The 20,135-nt window shown below is 35.1% G+C and overlaps 1 protein-coding gene across 3 annotated transcripts in view; it reads left to right on the top strand.

Moving 5' to 3' along the window:
* LOC150104668 (kelch-like protein 10) overlaps nt 1-20,135 on the top strand; it is a 167,025-nt gene that overhangs the window by 17,937 nt on the left and 128,953 nt on the right. The gene's annotated exons all lie outside the window — the stretch shown is intronic.

Raw genomic sequence — 20,135 nt, 5'->3', positions numbered from 1 at the left:
TTTAAAAATGACATCTTGGAAGAGGAGGTGAATAAGGCTATAAAACATCTCAAGAACAACAAGAGTCCTGGAAATGACAACATAATAGTCGAGATGCTAAAATATGGGGAGAATCAGTTGTAAAAGAAATATATCAGCTATGTAATGAAATATGGAGATCAGGATATGCCCCCGAAGAGTGAAAAAAAATCGGTCTTGGTTGTTCTTCATAAGAAAGGCGGTGCTTTAGAATGCACCAATTACAGAACCATTGCATTATCTTGCAATAGTTCTGTAATTGGTGAAGTATTGCAGTCATCTTGGCAAAGTGCTGATGAAAATACTAACAGAACGCCTAGAGGGGAATATGGAGGCACATCTTCCGGACAGCAAACCGGATTTCGACAAGATCGAAGTACAGTGCAACAAATACTTGCACTAAGACTAATAGCAGAGAAAGCTCGAAGAAAGAACAAAACGACATATCGCTGTTTCGTGGACTTCCAAAAAGCATTTGATAATATTGACCAAAATATAACATGGGCTGTCTTGGAATCCTGTGGTGTCGACAATAAATTGATCCGCCTGCTGAAAGATATAAACAGCCAAGCACAAGCAAAAATCAGGATAGCAGGTGAGACTGGAGATTGGTTTGTCACAAGACAAGGGGACCCAATATCACCAATCATCTTCATCACACATCTGGGTAGAACACTAGATAAGAATAAAGAAGAAGGTGAAGGCATTTCAATAAATGGCATGAGAATAAACTACCTCTTCTTTGCAGATGACATCGTCTTGATTGAAGAAGACGCAGCAAGGCTGGAACAGTGCAAACACTATACACAGAAGGAAAAAGATATGGACTAAATGTCAACTTTGAAAAAACTAAAACAATGATATTCGCACAACAGGAGTTACTGAAGAGAGTTACGATAGACATATTTCAACTGGAAAATGGGGAACACTTCACATATCTTGGATGCCACATGACGCATGACTTGGACCCCAAAAAAGAGAGAAAAATTAGAATAGCTAGAGCAACAACTATTTTAAAAGCCATGGACAAAATATGGAAGAGCCGAGCTATAAAGATGCAAACTAAACTGCGCATTGTAGAAACCTGTATCTTCAGCAGCATGCTCTATGAATGCGAGGCCTGGGTCCTGAGAGAATCTGAAAGGAGGATATTGGCATTTGAGAGGAAGTGCTATAGAAAGATCTTGAGAATAAGCTGGATACAGAAATAAATTTAGTTTAATCCTTTATCCAAGTGTGAGCAAACAACGTTTGCGCCTGAAAGTATCTTTAGGACTGGGGTAAGGTAGTACAGCACCGGGAAACTCGTTGCAAAGGTGGATGGACCAAGCTAAATCACTCCTATCTCAGTATCTCCCATAATGCAAAACACATCTCCTTATGGATATGTATGATGTTATGTATTAAGGGGAGGGCCACTACCCAGACTAGTTTCGACCTTTATTTAGGTCTTTTCAGTGGGAGCCAGGCCCAGAGGTGGAGATACCAGGCAGAAGCAATACTACCTTACCCCAGTCCTGAAGATATTTTCAGGCGCAAACTTTGTTCGCTCACACTTGGATAAAGGATTAAACTAAATTTATTATAGCCTAACCAAGTGAAAAATAAACTTTCAACATCTTTCTCTAAATCCAGAGTAATTTAATAAAAAGGTGGCATACCTTTTGGCAACTCCTATAGGTAGAGATGACTTTGCTATTGCTTCTGCCTGGTATCTCGACGTCTAGGCCTGGCTCCCACTGAAGAGACCTAAATAAAGGTCGAAACTAGTCTGGGTAGTGGCCCTTCCCTTAATGCATAACATTATACATATCCACAAGGAGATGTGTGTTTTGCATTTTGGGAGATACTGAGATAGGAGTGATGTTATCTTGGTCCACCTTTGCAACGAGTTGTCCGGTGTTGTACTACCTTACCTCAGTCCTGAAGATACTTTCAGGCGCAAACTTTGTTTGCTCACACTTGGATAAAGGATTAAACTAAATTTTTTATAGTCTAACGAAGTGATAAATAAACTTTCAACTGGATACAGAAAGTGAACAATAGGAAATCTACAGACGAATACAACCAAAAGAAAACCTGATCCAGAAAATAATCAAAAGGAAACTACATCTATTTGGCCATATATGTAGAATGAATGATGAGAGAAAACTAAAAACGTTGCTGTTTGGAATAATTGAAGGAAAGAACAAAAGAGGAAGACCAAACAGAGAATGGGGCGATGACATCATAAAATGGTGCAGAAACTCTATACAGAAACTGAGTCATCTTGCACAAAATAGAATGCAATGGAAGAATCATATCAAGATAGCAGCAGACACCTACGGGCATTGGACCCATGGTTCTTGATGATGATAATGATATATATATATATATATATATATATATATATATACACACAGCAATAGGTATTATTTCTCTATATAATAATTTATTTGAATAATAAGAATTTTTCTCTTATTATCGTACAGATAACAATAATAGATTATTATGATTATTATATATTATTATGGGTTTACAAATATATATATATATATATATATATATATATATATGATTTTTTTTTTTTTTTTTTTTTAAACAGTGAAATTCATACAAATTTTTCCGGTTGAATAAGATTACAATTTTTCAGTATTTATACTATAACAATACATTACATATATTTACAATTTGTGCTTTAATGTATTTCAGCGCTGTAACTACAGGACTTAAATGTAATAATTTTTTTTTTCTTTTTGTGTTGATCTCGGTTGAGATCTAATGTCTCAGCTTGCATCCTCGAAGCTTTTTAATAAGCTTATCTGAGGATGACACCGGTTGAGCATTGATTGCTGTGTTGAAAGTAGCCTGATGTTTGATAGTCTGATATTTACTCGCACACACGCACTTGATAATTTGGAATGTCATGACGCGTCACTGAACTGGAAAGCCTGAACTAATATATTTCGTTTCATTAGGTTTGTAAAGTGTGTGTAGGATGCGTATTTCTTGTTCATAGTATGTCCTTAATGTTCTTTTCAGGCTATTGTAGTTTGTAAGGTTTCTGTATTCAAAAGGTAGTTTATTTAACACGTCTGGGTTGTAGAAGCTTCGAGTGGCGTTTCCGTAGTAATTATTATATTTATATGTGATATAATTAGTTGTCTGAGGTCTTGTTATACGGTATGTATTTCTGGCTGTCATGTAGTTGGCATCGAAATAATATTTTAGCATAGTGACATAAGTGTCTTGCTGTTACTATTTTGTGTTCTGACATCGCGGTGTATATAAAGGCGGTATTGTCTCTTTGTTCCCAAAAGATAAGTTTTATCATTTTGTACTGTAATGATATTAATCTATTTAGTTTGCAGTGTGCACAGAACGCATACGTTGTTATAGCGTGTCTTAGTGTATTTTGGCATAGTGCTTTGTATATTAGTGTTTTCAGGCATGTGGGAACTATCTCTTTTAACCTCTAGAATTTGCAAGTTATTGTTCGGAGTTTGTTTTGTAGATAGTTTATGTCGCTATTCCAGTTCATGTCTGCATCGAACTAAATTCCTAGGCATCGTATTGTTTCAACCTGAGTGATGGTAGTGGTTTTACTATTCTGTGTTTTTTTATGTTGGATGGTTAGATGTATATTATCAACTGTTTACTCAGTGGATTTCTGAATATCATTAATTTTGTCTTGTCAGTGTTTCAGTGTATGGAGGTTTTGGTAAACCAGTCAGTGAGCAGATTTATGCCATGCTGCATATTTGTTTGGCCTATGCTTGCGTTATTAAGAATGGATATTATAGCTGTATCATTTGCGTATTGGAGATCTTGTCTTTGAGAGGTAGCTGGTTAATATCGTGCATATAAATTATGAATAGATTTGGGGAGAGAACACTCCACAGGTTACTGGTAGCTCTCTACTGCGGTTTGACCCGATACGTGTGATATGTTTTCTATTTTGAAAGTAGTTTGTAAACCACCTGTGCAGAGGCCCATCTATTCCAACATGTCTTAGCTTTTCTAATAAGGTTTCATGTGTGAGTATGTCAAATGCTGTAGTCAAATCAATAAAGACTACCATGACAATTTTGTTTTTATCTAAGGCGGTATTCATTGCGTCCGTAAAATCTTCCAAGAGAGATGTTGTTCCCTTATTTTTTTGAAAACCGTATTGTGCTTTGGGATAATATCAAAGTTCTCTATATGTTGCGAGTTTCCTTAGTACAATTCGTTCCATAATTTGATAATTGGAAGTGTCGCTATGGGTCTGTAATTATTGATTAAATTTCTCTTCCCTCTTTGTATATGGGCGTGATTATGGGCGTCTTCAACATACTTAGTATTTTTCCGGTTTTAAATATTTTCCAGTTGAGTGTTGCTTGATATCCTTAGGTCTTATACCATCGATTACTGGGCCCATTTTTGGTTTGATTTGATGTATTACAGAGAGAAGTTCTGCTTTTATGGTTGGGAACCATAATGTCTGTTTTGATTGTGGTCCAAGTGGAGGATCATGTTTTGAGATTGGACGGATATTTCTCTGTAATTCTTGGATGAAGTCTACAAAGTATTGGTTAAAGTCATTTGCTAGTTGTTGGATAGGTTTAGCGTGTTTCATGAAGCTGTGTTTTATGGTTTCAGAGGCAGTGGTATTGGGAGTACAATCTAGCATCTCGTTGATCAGATGCCAGGTTTGTTTCATGTTATTTTTTGCGGAGGTTAATTTGTCTCTGTAGTAGTTTCTTTTGGCATTTCTTATTTGCGTTGTAAAGCGATTCCTTGTTGTTTTGTATTCGGATTTTAAAGTTGTGTTATTTGGATATCGCTTTAATTGTTTCCATGGGATGTTCTTTCTGTATATTTAAGATTATGTTTTGCGTTAATCAAGGATTTTGGCTTGTGTTTGAACGAATTCTGACTTACTTTGCAGCTTTTTTATATATTTCATCCAGTGAGAGTTTAATGTTGTTGTATAAGGTATCCATTGAATCTGGTGACGCCATGTGTTTCTAGTCGAATTTTCTTATTTCGTGGTTGACTCTTTCTTCGTCTATTATTGTTTTGTGTTGCGTTTCATATGTGGAGCATTACATGGATATTGTCTTAGTGTGTAGGTTTAGAGCCGTGAAGTAATGGTCTGCTACTTTGCACTTCATGACTGCTGCAGTGTAACTATTTGGTGGTGCCCGAATATTTATGTGATCTAAGCAAGAAGCAGTGATAGCATTTCCGACTGTTTCCTTCTCTCGTACATGATGCTATGGTTGGTATTAGGTTATACATAGATATCGTATCTAGGTACTTTACAGTTTTCGTTTCAATATTTATGTTATATCACCGATTATCATTAGGTATTTGGTTGAGCATAATTCTTGGCGTGAACGCCAGCAATTGAGTTCGTGGAAGAATTTTTTCACGTTTAAGTTTGGTGGCCTGTAAATAACATTTAGTATTAATGGGTGCTGTTGATTGGCGGTATTAGTGATTTCGATGTAAAGGATTTCGGCATGCTCAAACTGATAAACAGTTTCTTATGCTATTAATTTATGTTCAGTATATATTAATATTCCACCCCCTCTTTTCGTTTGGCGACAGGATCTATGTTGTTGAAAGCCTGGAATTTAGAAGGCATTAGTAATGGCAGGGTCGCATTTATACTTTTGGAGGCCCGAGGCGCAACATCATTATGAGGCCCTCAAAAATAAGCACTTTTTTTTTAGTTTATTGAAATAAAAGTCAACATTTCTATAATAACTCATTTTAATAACACAATACAACATTGGTATACATATATTTGCATTTTAAAAAAGTATAAAAATAAATCAGTTCAAATTTAAATAAAAAAATTAATAACTGAAAGTTTTTTTTTTCTGGCTTTGGTTTTAGCAAATATATCTATAATGACATCATAATTGATCGAATCCATTACATCTGATTCAATGCATAATAACGACAGGTCGCTTGTTTGATTTTGATGCAAGTTGCTTCTTAAATAATTTTTTATTCGTTTCAACACTGAAAATGAGCGTTCAGCACTTGCATTTGAAATAGGCATCGTCAAAAGTATTTTTAAAATTGTTTCTACGTTCGGAAAAGTAGACCTTAACCCATCGTTTATAAATTTGTACATATTTTAATTGAAGAATTTTCTTCCTTATCATTATTAAAAATTGTTTAACTTCATTAGTAAATTTTTCTGGATCAATATCAGTCCCATAAGTTTGTAAAATTTTATCAATACTAGTCTTGTACTTGTCTTCATCTATATCTTCCTTCAAAAAAATGTCAAACATATCTAATATGTCGAAATAGCTTTTTGTTCTTTCATTAATTTCCAAAAATAGCTTATCGCAAATGACATTAAAAGTGTTCACAGCGAAATTTTCTTTCCCATGTAATATAATCTCGCTATTAGATTGTGAAACTTCGTCACTCATTTTTTTTCGTTTTTTAACTCTTTCCTTTTTCATCTTTAAATTTTGTCTCATCTGTTAATAAATTCGCTTCTTCATTTACAGCAGCAAAACTATTTCTTATATCTAAAATAAAACCAACTAAAGAGTGTAACAAATTATTAGCTAAAAACAAATCCATATCGGGATCTTGTAGAGATTTACTAGTAGCATTTATTCGTTGTAAAATTTTGTCCCACATAACTGTTAAAATTGCTGTTTCTGGTTTGTCAAAATGTTCAGCCAACGATGAGCTCTCTAATTTAGAAATAGGTTTTTCATGAGGAGAAATGGATAGTTCAAGTAATGCATCTTTAATTTGTTTATATCCACGTTTCAAAGCCAATATAGCGTCAGCTCTTGCGGACCACCTCGTTTCACTTAGTCTTTTTAAAGATTTTTTTTTTCTAAATGTTTAAGGAGTAACCCCATCTTCTTGTTGAAGATGAAAAGTAATTATATATATTTTGAATAAAACAAAAATATTGCACTGCTTCCGGACAAGATTCCGCGGAATAGTTGCCAATTATATTTAAGGAATGACTAGAGCACGGTATATAATGTGCAGAGGGAATATGTTTTTTCAGCCTAGCTTGTAAACCTGTATAGATACCTTTCATATTGGCAGCGTTATCATAGCTTTGCCCTCTGCACATTTTTATATCCAAAGATATAAAAATTCATAGCTATTAACGCTATGAATTCATCACAAGTATGGTAAGAAAGATAATTTGATCTGCCAGAACCACAGTTGGCGTACATTTTCGTGTGATGTTTTAAAAAATCATCAAATTCACTTAAATAATTTAAGCACGATAAATAATTTCCGCAAGAATCAGAAAAAATATCATTTTTATTTCCTCTAAATGCTAGCCCTAGTTTACTCAGTAACTTAATGGTAGCTATTATTCTTTTTAAAACCTCTCTCCAATAATTTTCTTCAGATTGTATTTGTTTGATCAATTCGACTATTTACAGAACTTGATTTTCTTTTGCAATATGTGCACATCGCTCGTATATGCTCAATAGAATGCTCGTGATCACATAAGGTTCGTGTTATACTTCCCCAGTCATTAAAACCCTTCATTAAGCTATTATTTGACTTAGAAAACAATTTACAAACAAAGCAGTAAATTGCTTTGCTGGTTTCTGAAAAAATTATCCCCTCTCTTTTTTCCTTTGTTCCATGCGCCTTTTTACAGTAAAAATGTGATATATTTACATTTCTGACATGTATTCTATTGTGTTCTGTGTATTCTTTTTTTAAATTTTCGATTTTACCAACATTCTGGGGCATATTTATTAAAATATGATCGATAAACTGTTAATTAATGGTAAGTGGTCACACTGCTATATCGGTAGGATAAGAAATAGCTTGCTTGCTAGTAAGTACATACTCCGATTGAAAATTTTCTTCAGAATCCTCTTGATTTGTTTCATTTACTTCTTTCTCTCCTTCTATGTTTTCCACATCATTTTGATGTTCTTCATTTTCACTTTCATATCCTCCTGATAATGATACCAATGTTTCGTTTTCATTCCGAGAACTGTGAAGTACAACTTCAGTTCTACGAAATTCTTCATTTTCAGAACGCAAGAAAGACAAAATTGCCCCCTTTTGACTATTTAGCTGTTTTTCATTTTCTCTAAGTCGTTTTCTTTTACTAGCTCCGGATTCAAATTTTCTTGGCATCATTATGTGTATTAATCTATCAAAAGCAAAATAAATATTTATTAAATCCAAAATAAACATATAAATAAAATAAACAATTATGTTAAAAGCTTAAAAAATACAAAAATAGAAACAGTAGAATCTTGGTTTTGTTAAAATAAACGAGTAACAGTAAAATAAGAATAATTAATTGGATAATATATTCTTACCGACTGCGACAACTACTTGTATACAGTATACTGCTTTACAAGTACTAGCCAAATAACGGTAACTAAACTATTAGTTTAATTACTGTTTTTTTTTTGGAATTTCTTTATAGAGTTCATAATTAAAAAGGCTCTAATAATAATAGATTTCTACAAATGTGTTCATCTTGTTTTGGTATTATCGAGTTATTCTGAAGCATTATGAATTTTGCTATTTTTTTATTATGCTGCTAATATTTCTTCAAATGCAACACTTTTTTACAACAAAACTGGCTAAGTTATGGTGAATATATCTGTTCGCAAATATACTCAAAATCCGTTTGACCCAATAAAAAGGCAGAATGCTGATGAAACTTCATCAGCATTCTATATGTTAAAATGCAATTACCCCCCCCCCCCCTCCCGCCGTTAACGGATTATTGTAGTTATGTGCACTGTATTTCTTGGATTGATCCTTTTTTTGCTGCACAATTTACTTATTGCGTTTCTGCCCAAATAAAAACGAATTTCACATGTGCGAAAATAAATAATCAAAATGTTTGTTTGCATTGGAAATATTATATCAAATATGTATATTTTTTAAATAACATTTATTGAAATAAATATGACAAGTTGCTTCATTTCCTTGCAAACTAAGATTATATGGGTCGCACATTTCAATTTTAGGAACAATTTATTTATTTATTTATTTATTTTTATGAACAACAAATGATGTTAAACTGCATTACTCGGGGTTTCCGATTGTGAGTCAATTTAATTTATATCCAATGGTATTTTATCAGAGATTCTACGCCTTTGTCTTTTGCTTAAAACTGCAACAGTACAATTACTTTGGAAAAATAACGAATTCAAACAAAAAGAAAGTACGCACATGTGTGATAATTTTAGGCGGGGGGAGTTAGCCATTAAAGGCGAATTAATTCTGTTATGAAAATTTTGAAAATAAAATTTCATTTTGACACATGCAACTACACGTTTCAAAAGATAAATTGTAGGGAAAATATCGCTACTTCAAAATTATTATTATTATTATTATTCCTGACACCTCCAAGGAGTGCGAAGACTCATCGCGGGAGGATACCTACAATTGCCTCAACCACTACATCGAACTTCTACTACGAATCATCTCCATCAACGCCATCTATCGCCCACCACAACTAGTATTTTTTGTATGTAAATTGCGTGTGCTCTGAAGGACCGATTTGTCTGTATGCGGGATGAAAAATCCGAGTTTCCAGGAGAAAAAACCCTGCTACCTCCGTACGAGATCGGCTAACTCACCTTCGAAAAATTGCCGCATAATATCGAAATTAGCCGAAAATATGTACTTCATAACTGCAAAAACCTACAGATTACGTTATGAAAATTATGTATTACATGATATGATTCAAGATTTACGTATGATAACTAACCTTCGAACTAAGATTATGAATAAAATAGGAAACTTAATTTGGAACAGATGGAGGCTGTATTCATTTTTAGATTCGTATTTTCATGAATTTATAAAATAATTGTTTGACAAAAATAATTATCTTCAATCGAGTTCTTGGAGAATTTTAAAATGTATTGGCGATTAAAATAATTAGCAAAAAAATTGATAGTGATATTGATCTTCCAAAGTGATACAATATGAAGTGAAGAAAGTATGAAAGGATTTCCTATTTTACGCTGGCATTAAAACTATAATTATACGATTAAAACAAGCAGCAAAATGAATATAACTCGTAGGTATTTAGTCTGCTATAACTTAGATTCCGGTTACCGAGCAAACGGCAAGCAACTGGGTTTCTTGCTGTAGGCCACAGAACGTAGCTACTACGTACGCCAGGTAATGTAAGTGTTCTTTTCAGCGTGAAGGATTATCGCATCTTCTAATGAACATGACGGTCAAACTACACTTCTTATCCATGTTCTTTCAGCACGTGGACAGAATATTATCCAGAATATTATACGTGTACCAGCAAAGAAATGGTACACGTACATACATGAATTTTATGGAATACAGAGTTCCTGTTAGTTTTATATTCTAAGGAAACAACAATGTATTTCAAATGGAAGCGGGAAGCCTCACAAATTAATATTTAAAAATAAGTATTTTATTTTGCAACTATAACTATGCTGTTTCTTTATTGTTCTTTGTGAGGAGTAAGGTTTTAAAATGAGCCCCCCCCCATCTTGCGCCTAATGGTAAATGCGGCCCTGAGTACTTCTGTTAGAACCAATATGACAATAACGCCGGTGTAATTCTTCAGATAAGTTTGTAGCATTAACCAATGTTTTCTGATGCTTCTGATATTAATATGTAGGGTGGAGAGTCCTCTCGTTTTACTGCGTGTTGTTTCCATATATCGAGTGAGTCAAAATTACAATTGCTGATATATTCTGGTGTTATTACATCTGCTGATGATTCACATTCATTTTTATTCTGTTAAGTACTTAGAAAGATTGGTATATTGCCATGCGATGCGTTCAAGTCTTTGGCAACTGTTTTTTTTTAATCTGCTAGCTTTTATGAGATTGTCTCTTGTGGACTTGCTTGTAAGTCGAACTATGACTGGTGCTGGTCATGGCAAGCCTTGTTTTTCGTTCTTCCTGGGAATCCGATTTAAGGTTTGAACGTCGTTATGCTGTAGGAGGATGTCAATTGCATGGCCTAACTTTAGAACAACGTCTCTGAGATTTTCTATGGATGCAGTTTCAGGAAGATAGTTTATGACAGGATCTTCTTTATATTGTTGCTGATTTAAAAGTTCGTATTGTAGTTTTAGGGAATTAAGTTTTTGATTGAGTTCGGATGTCTCTTTCATCAAATTATGTTGCCTATCAGTTAGTATGCTAACAATATTTTCGATGTCTTTTACTGTTTGCAAGCCTTCTTCCACTGCTAAGTTATTATATTTAACAAAATCCTCATATTTTCTAAACATTTTTGTTATTTGTTCGTTCTGCTTATAAAGAGTTCTTGGACAAGATCTACTAAGCTGGCTTTTATAGTCTCTAAACCGTTTTCTAGTAGTATATTTAATGAATTCAAATTATAGGACTCACCTGTATTTCTTTGTCTGTTCAGTTCATTGTCTGATTCAGCCTCCTGTATAATCGGCTGCGCCATGTGTAGCAGTGTTTCTTTGTTCTCCCTGAAGTATAGGCACTTCCATTCCTCGCGTTTCGACTGGATTTACGTTGCCAGGTTGATTCCAAAAAACCGGAACATGTAAAGTGAAGATAACTAAGGCATTTCCTGCAGATTATATGATGACTCACCTTTCTTCCCTTGAGCAACTGTAGCGTGACTCTGAAAATGGTGACGTTCTTTGGTCACCACGGTGCGCTCCGTATTCAATTTTCATCACTCAAAATCTGGATGCTACTTAGCGGATTTCGATGAATTATATATCACTGTCTTCAGCGTGACAAGTAGAATTACTCTGCAACACTTTCAAATTAAAAATAGGAGTTAGAACCACTTTAAAACTATAAAATGGGGACAGTGATAACACCGTGTGCCCGATCGTATGCCCACACAGCGCCCTCTGATGAATAATAATAAATATTAATAATTAAATAATAAACTTAAATAATAAAAATAAAAATAATACCACCTCAGACGTATGTATTTAATTAGTTTAGCCTAAAATCATTTCTTTCAGTGGTGAACTAACTCGACTGTACAACACCGGGTATTAATAATTCAACTTTTCAGAAATGCATTCTGCATTAACAGGCATGATCAACAGTAGGGTATATCAGAAACCATTTAAAAAAAAAAACGCCAACTTAAAACATACACTCTTATTCGTTTCGACGTTATGCATCGAAAAATTTCCGCAATATGCATCTCCACAAAAATTACTTTGCCCCCCTCCCCCTCCTAATTCGTTTCAGGTTGTACAAACTCTGAGCACCATGAACTTTTTTCAAGCCATTACTGACCTTTTGCACCGATATTAATATCTTTTTGCTGCCAATGATCGAAAAGAAAGGGGCTTGAAAAGTTCCATGTTTTATTCTCTACAGAATGATTTCCGTAGTATGTAAATAAAAATAGAAAAATATAAACCTTATCCAACCCATGGTACGAATGTACAATTCTAGGTTTATTATTATTATTATTGTTCCGGGCAACTCCAAGGAGTCGACAGACTCATCGAGGGAGGCCCTAACATCATGTCAAGAACAACTATTCGACATTCACACAGTATCTATCATACCTTGCCTTGACCTCATTCACGGTCGTAGCACCCACAACAGACTCTGGAAGCTTATTCCACTCATTCACGAATCTCCATGTAAAAAACCTAGCTCTAACACCCTTGTCGACCACGCTCTTGCCCAGCTTCCAAGCATGGCCCCTAGTCCTCCCACCACCAGTCATATTTTCAAAAATATCTTCTGGATCAATCTTATAGAAACCCTTCAGTAATTTGAATGTCTCAATCATATCACCCCTCCTTCGCCTATCGACCGATTTCTGCAACCCACAAATCTTAAACCTAATCTCATAAGGTTCATTCCACAGACCTGCTATCATCTTGGTCACTCGTCTCTGGATCCTCTCCACTTCCTCCCCATCACGAAGAAACCCTGGTGTCCATAACTGGGCACAGTAGTCCAGATAGGGTCTTATCAAGGCTCGATACAGAGGAACAACAACTTGTTTGTCTTTGCATGTTAAAGTATTTTTCAGAAGCCAAGTGATTTGGTGAGCTGATTTAGTCACTTTTGCAATGTGCCCCCTAAACTTCAATTCCCTATCCACCAACACTCCCAAATCCCTGGCCTCATCAATCTCATGGAGTATGGTTCCACCAATGCGATATACTGCTGCTATTGTTTTCACCCCAAAGTGCATAACCTTACACGTTGACACATTAAATTGACATCCATTTTTCCTAGCCCAGTCCTCTAAACTATCCAAATCATCCTGTAAAATTTTGACATCCTGCTCATAATTGCTCTACCCAACTTTGCATCATCAGCAAACAAGTGAACACTTCCTCTCAAATCCTTTCCTATATCATTGATGAACAAATTGGAAAGCAGTGGTCCAAGAACAGAGCCCTGTGGCACTCCACTAGTCACAAGCCATCTTTTAGACTCCACTCTTGAATAAACCACTCTCTGGTATCTCTCCTTCAACCACCCTCCTATCCATCTCACCAACCCTATATCTATCCCCATCTGCTCCAGTTTACTGATTAGGGTTCTATGTGGTATCCTATCAAAAGCCTTGGCAAGGTCCAGTAGTATTACTGTAAACCCATTACCCCTATTCAGTTCAGCCGTCACATACAATATCCCATTTTCATCTATCCAATCCTGTATTCTTTTCTTGACTAATTTCTCTAAGACCTTGACAATGATTCCTGATATGCTAATCGGTCGGTAATTTACAACAGCAGTCTTGGAACCACCTTTATGCAGTGGAACTATTTTCCCCTCTTTCCACCACCCCCAGGACTAACCCAGACCAGAGACTCAAATTAAACAAAATGGTCAAGGGTACTGACAATTCTTTAGCTGCTTCTCGTTCAACACGAGCTGGTATACCATCCAATCCCACAGATGTATTGACATTGAGGTTATGCAATAGACTACTCATCTCCACTTCATTCACCACAATTCCCGTATAATCTACTGGTACATTCGTTTCTGCAATGTCACCACCTGGATGATATATTCTTGCAAAGTGCTCACTCAGTAACTCAACTATATCAACTGATTCAGTTACCTCCCTACCATAGGCATTCTTTAAAATCATTCTGCCATGTACATTTTTCCTTTTACTTGCTACATATCTAAAAAACTGTTTAGGATTCTCTTTAGCCTGCATGGCCAATGTTCTTTCGTAATCTTTTTTTGCTTTTCTTACCACACTCGTTACCCTTCTGGCCTGCACTTTATACCGTTCGTGTGCCTGCCGGTCACCTTTCTCCTTAAATTCCCTCCATAGTTGTTTCTTTTTTTTGCAGCTCAAGCTTAATGGTGTTATTCATCCATTTAACCACTAGTTGATTTATTATTCGGACTCTAGGTATACAGTCAGCCATTGCTTCATGCAAACACTTCTTAACTGCCTCCCATGCACTATCGACTTCTAGTCCTTGCAGTTGTACATGCCATCGCACTGAACCAATCAAACTCCTAAGCTTGTCATACTTTCCAGCCCGATAATTCCACATGTACCCTGTCTTAATTGAAAATTCCACACCTTTAGCCACCTCCCAAGTCAAGACCCCATGATCACTCTCACGGATTGGTGGCAATGTGGTCATATTTGTTACAGCCAAATCTTCAGATGTAATTACTAGATCAAGCACTCTCTGACCCCTAGTATTTTCCATTACATGCTGTCGCAGATAGTTATCCCTTAATAACCGCATAATATCCAATTCCTTCCTCCCGTGTGTCCTCTCCTCACTCCAATCAGGGCGACCATAGTTGAAATCTCCCATAATAATCACCCTCCTTCCACTCATTTCTTCTATTTGCTTGTGCATGCTGTCACCACCATCTTTTCCATCACCTGGTCTATAGCAGCACCCAATTGTATATTTAGTTCTGCTAGCCACAATCTCACACCAAATGGCCTCAAATGTGCTCTTTTCTCTATCCTGCAATTCAACTTCTATTCTCCTTGGCTGTAGCTCATCAGCTATCATCAACAATACTCCCTCCCCCCCATTTTATTCTCCCGGTCATTCCTGAACACACTATACTCATCACATTCAATCCCACTAGCTATATCATCTACAGTCAGCCATGATTCACTAATACCAATAACCTGTGGTCTGGAAGTGCCAACCATGGCCAAAAACTCTTCCTTCTTGTTCCTAATACTCCTAGCATTAGTGTACATGAATTTAAGACCCCCATTAGCCCCAACCGTAGCTTGATGCCTTATATTAACTATCCCACTCTGATTTGTTGTCCTTATTCGCTCGGGCATATTATATTCATTCATACATTCAACTGCCTCCCTAAGGACTGTATATCTACTCCCCCCCCCTTAATAAATCTAGTTTCCCTGAATTTGCACATCCACCACATTCAGCAACACTTTCTCAAGTCTTCTTACACCATAACCATTCAAATGCAAGCCATCCATCTTATATAGATCCTTTCGCCCATCGAACTCACCCCACACGTCCACAAATTCCACACCACTCGTCATACATAACCCACGCATAAAGTCATTCGCAATTATGGCCCTCCTTTTAAACATTTCACTGTCATACCGTGGCAAAAGACTAATCATTCTAACTCTCTCACTCTTTTCTTTTGCTACCTCAAACAATTCATTCAGGTCTTCTATCATTTCCATTTTGTCTCCTTTCAAATCATTCGTACCTGCCACAACAATCATTTCTTTCACCCTTTCCTTTTGCTCTCTAATAGACTCAGTTACATCCTTTATGGTCACACCAGGTTGGTACGATTTTGTCAAATCCTCTACTAACGAGTCTCCATACAGCACTCTATCCTTTATTTTATTCATGTTCACACTCATACGTCTATTTTTCCTGTCATACTTTTTATTATTGGCTGGTTCATTCAATCGACTTTAGCTCATACGCTCTAGCTGCTGTTTTGCCCTTTGTATCGCACCATTGAACAACGCGATCTCACTCATTGCGTCTATCTCATCTTTTTTATTCTCAGTAAAACCATTAATACTATCATTCACACTTTCTACATTCACACTCTCACAATTCTCTGGTACAACCTCGCCGTTTCTTGTCATATCCCTATTTTCTTCATTCTGAAGTTTGACAAAAATATCACACTCACGATCCGAAATACTCTTCAATTTCTCATTCTCCCTACATTTTCTACACACATTCACTCCTTTATTATCATCTAACCCACTCTGACCGCACTCCGCAAAGCGTACATTTCGCAGCTAGTATACTGAATCATCTCTTTTATACTACCGTTCTTTGATAAAGATGGCGAACCATCATTACTGGCCGCCATTTTCCTTCGTACTGGAGCCATACTTACTTGCAACGTATTTTATCAAATTATAAATTATAACACACCAAAAACACACAAAAAGATGCACTAAGAGACGCAAGGCAAACAAAACTACGCAATATTAAATAAATTTATCAACGATAACTGAAAATAATACTTATCTTATCCGGAGCTTTCACGAATACTACACACTACGAATCCCTCTAGCGGCGACAGCCCCAATAAATATGCTATAAAGACACACAAAATACTCTAAAAACACGAAAATCGTTCTAATATACTATAAAACCAATTTTCTAAGGAAAAATACACAAAAAAACACCAAAAATCACCAGTTTTACACGAGTTTACATAATTTTTAGAATCATAAATTCTTTTACACGAACTGTTTTGTGTGTGGAGGGAAATAACATGTGAATAAATAATACGGTTTGTTATATTTTCTTTTGTCTATGTTTGTGGACATCATATACCTCGCAAGAACATTAAATCAAAGTACGGCGAAGAGATCAGTTTCTTCACAAGTCAAAATTAAAAAAAAAAAAACCTGGATCATAAACGGTGTTCAAGTTTTTCCTTTTCTATTAACACATTGTTTTTATTAACGAATTCTGTTTAAGATGCTAATTCTAACATAAACTCTTAATAAAAAAATGTAACTTTTTTAAGTTTCTTTAGAAGATGCATCGGAGAAAAGTTATACTTCAAGAGACTCCCTTATGACCACAATATTTTGTGGCAGTGAATATCACTAAGGACTTTTATATTTCTAATTTCCTTGCATCTGGCCTGTTCACTTTCCTTTTTCAAGTGATATGATTTAGGAAGCTGCAAGTATCTTTTATACATCAAATAGTGAACAAAAGTATAATTTAATTTAAAATGGATTCGTGACAACTAAGAGCGCTGCTTCTAAGTTTTGAGATCGAAGCTGTTTTCAAATCAGTCTAACAGAAAAAAAAAGTAACGCTTACACTGCTCATTTAGAGAAAAATAAATTGTTAAGAGTAAAAAATCTCATACACGGCAAATTGAATTACCGAGAAAAAAGAAAATTAATGGAATATCATGCTAAAGTTGTAATTAGGTGAAAAAAAACATTTAGGGAGCCAGAAAAAAATTTTGAAAAATAAGGTTAGGAAAAAAAAGTTGGGATAAAAATGTCCAGCCATATAATTATCGGGTACCTGTTTCATGATGGTAATTATCGATGACAAAAAACAAATTAGAAGGCTTTACTTACTTTGATGACATCGTCACTGCACGCATTGAATAGTGTACATTGTATTGACGTATAAGAAAAACGTGTACCTTTTCATGCTTCAAATGCAAATGTGGAATCTGCATCAAGTTTACTAACCAGATATTGACAAGGGATTTCTATTTGATTAAATGAGACGACTTGTTTTACTAGCTTCAGTTGAGAAAAAATATTTACAAAAAATACATTTAATAAAAATAATTCCTAATAAAGATGTTATGTAAATCAGTGGTATTCCATTTTACCTAATTAGAACAGCTTAAGCATGATACACAATTTGTCGTTGTTGTTTTCTGTGGAAAACCTATGGAAAGAGTGTAAATAACTCATCTTGGTGTGTGACCCAGAGAGTATTCTGTTAGCCGGTTTGCCTTCGTCTCAGGTATAATTTTTCTTTTAGAGTATTCTAACAGTGTTCTAAAGCAGGGCGGAATTATAACGTAAATTGTCCATTGAAGAAGAGAAAACAGCTTTCTGGGAGTTCAAACATGTTTTTTAGCGAAGGTAGTACATATAGTGTCATTACCTACTGACACTATATGTACTACCTTCGCCATCAAGTAAGCCAAAGTCAGCTGCAAAAATGCATTGTCTCATAGCACAAAGTAGACATTTTGAAATTTTCATCTTTATGTTAAATATCTGCAGAGGAGCGAAAGAGACGATGTGTTCAACACCTATAAACTGCATTATTGATTATAAGTTAGTGGTTCTCAGGATATCCATTACGTGGCTGTGGAGATGACCAGATTTTTTTATTGGGCTGTCTATTGGAGGAAACTTCGACATTATTTACACCGTCTCAGAAAAGTACAAATGTTTTTTTCTCAACTATTTTTTGTGTTTTACTTATAAAATATTCTCTTGCAATACTCTCTGCATATTTTCAAATATTTTTCCTACCCTTAACAGCAGTTTTTAGAAATTAATGAATTTTGAATCTTGAGGCGAACGGTTTATCGGATGATATATATAACAGTCGCTAGCTTGACTTACTTTGGCTTGTTTCTACCACCCAGTTATTGAACTGCCGAAACATTTGTTTTTCACCCCTCACTCTTGAGAATTTTAAAAATATATAAAAAATAATGACATAAGGAGTCACCAGGTTTCATAATGTGTATTAAAATGTCTGTGCGAAAAAGTGATTCCGAATGAAACTGTAAACACAAGAAATGACAGAAAATGAGTGTGCATGGATGATGGAGACTACAGCAGTCAACTGGATGATTGATGTACGTGTATCATATTACAACGTTTAAAACGAACTTCTTTTAATAAATGTGGTAATATTTATTATTCTATATATGTATTCGATTTGCGTCGATACCAGTTTGCGCTAATGTTACATATAAGTGATTTGTGTCCCAAAAGTTCTGGAATTAGACTTAATGTGGTATAGATGGGAGTGTTATGCACTCATATGCAAAGGCAAAAGTTTCGCCCACCGAATAGTTTTTTACTATGTATATGTTATTTTTTTATCCAAGTCAGCATGAAAGAATTTTATTTTTATGGAAAAGAATAAAATTTAAGGTTTTGTGAGTTTTCGCTTCTGCTGTCGGATTTGCATCCCGATGTTTTTTAATGTTGAATGTGTGCCTTTCCAGTTCAAAATTCATCTGGCTTGCTCCTGAGATTATCAGGGTCAATTGTTGTTGATAAGTCATATTCTATGGCTTTGTGAAACTTTCGATTTTTTTTTTTTTTACTGCCTCTCTCCCTTCGCTGTTTTTGTTTAACTGCACTATCTATTCGCCTGATGCATTTAAGATTTTGGACAACTGTAAAGCTTATAACTGTACATTTTTTTTGCTTGTTATACGCTGGTTATATAATGTTAAGGGTAACTTCTGTGCTATTCGTTGATTATATTTTAACATTACAGTATTCAATTTATTCAGTATCTAAAATTAATACGTAATTTAAAGATTATTTCGTTTTTGTATTAGTGTTCTCTAACTTAACTCATATGTAATTATTTCAGACAGCTGTTCATTTGAGAGTATTGAGAATTATTCAGTATTTCAGTATCTTTCAATATTTTGATTATAGTAAACTTTGTAGTTATAAGCGGCGTGTACTGTTTAACAACGAAATCGTGGAAAGTAAGTACTATTGGAATAGACAGAAATTCGGAGCAGATCATTTATGCTTTTCTGGTTAATTGATTAGTTCGTTAGATGAAAAAGAAAACCTCGGAGACACAAATAAAAAGTGCATTTCATAATAGTATTCTTGTATAGTGACATCACCAATTACCACAAATAAAAGTAGCATAAAGTTCGCTTTTCCATTGACCAATTTTTATACTAAATGGACACTGATCGTATACATTCAGAGTAGAATTATCACTATCGTCTGTTATCACTTTGGCCGTAATAACTCATATTGCGTCGAGCGAACACATTTTAGCTTAATCCCAAATTTTATTTAATTCGATCCCAGCCAGAGTGAAGTTACTGCATTGTGTATTTTCGAAACACTTTACCAGTTTGCAATCGTCCTTGAAATGAAAACTGAGATGGCTCAACACATTTTTGGAAGAATTCTCAATCCGAATTTCATTA

Source organism: Typopeltis vanoorti, chromosome 7 (assembly GCF_054136105.1).
Source record: "Typopeltis vanoorti isolate ZY-2024b chromosome 7, IOZ_Tvanoo_1.0, whole genome shotgun sequence".
Classification (NCBI taxonomy): domain Eukaryota; kingdom Metazoa; phylum Arthropoda; class Arachnida; order Uropygi; family Thelyphonidae; genus Typopeltis; species Typopeltis vanoorti.
This window is presented reverse-complemented; position numbering and strand designations above follow the sequence as displayed.